The sequence below is a fragment of the Octodon degus genome, unplaced genomic scaffold, assembly GCF_000260255.1.
Source record: "Octodon degus isolate 3935 unplaced genomic scaffold, OctDeg1.0 scaffold00379, whole genome shotgun sequence".
Taxonomy (NCBI): domain Eukaryota; kingdom Metazoa; phylum Chordata; class Mammalia; order Rodentia; family Octodontidae; genus Octodon; species Octodon degus.
Genome location: NW_004524955.1, coordinates 120,686 through 121,789, shown reverse-complemented (window position 1 = coordinate 121,789; position 1,104 = coordinate 120,686).

Here is a 1,104-nt window from a genome sequence, read left to right as displayed (position 1 = left end):
ATTTTTCACTTGCAATATTGATGAGAATATGCTTGCAAAATTTGTTATATTACTTATATTTAGTTTATGACCTATACTGTTTCAGATTTGGTAATCACGTCATGATGAATATTCTTGAGTTTATCATAGAATCATATTTAATTTGCCCACACACAGAGACTCTTTCTACTTATCTTGGTTTAATGATCATCTATTATTGTGGAATGTGTATCTGGATGTCTGGATCTTCTGTATCTGTATAATTAGGGGACATATTTAATAAATATATGAGAAATTTTCTTGATGTATAATGCTATATTACGCAAAATTTTGCTGATACGTGAAGGAAAATTATTTCATTTGAAAAAATTTTAGTGTATAGTTTGCTCTTTCATCAATTTGACCTGGTTTTTGTCCTGATTCTTTTGTTCTCTGAGTTCTTGGTCCCATAAAGTCTATGATTTTGCTCTGACAGCGTTTATGCTCTCGTTTTCATTTTCCTGATGGTGCTGGTGATTGTACTTTATATCCTATTGAGCAATCTGTGGATCACATATGAAATTAAAGAATACATTAGGCAGTTTCTACAACCAAATGAGAATACTGTACTGGAACTTATTGGACGCAAGAAGAGAAGTTTTCACAGGGACATTTATTACTGTAAATCCCTGCATTAGAGAGACTAAATGCACTCAAACAACCTAATGATGCACCCCAATGTCTAGAAGAACAATAACTATCTCAATATAGATCTAGTACATAAAGTAAATTATACAGATCAGGGCAAAAGTTAATGAAATTGAGACTAAAAATCACACAAAGGATCAATGAATCAGAGAATTGATTCTGTGAATATTTAAGAAAATACAAATATCCTTAGTTAATCTTACCTTTTACAAAAGGAAAGAAAAGACCCAAATCTATGCAGTTAGAAATAAAAAGCTGGGCATGGTAGTTCGTGTCTACAATCACTGCACATGGGAGAATGAGGCAGGAAGACTGTTATGAGTTGGAGGCCAGCCTGGGCTACAAAGTTAGCTCAAGTCCAGCCTGAACTGCATGGTGAGACCCTGTCTAAAAAGAGAGAGAGAGAGAGAGAGAGAGAGAGAGAGAGAGAGAGAGAGA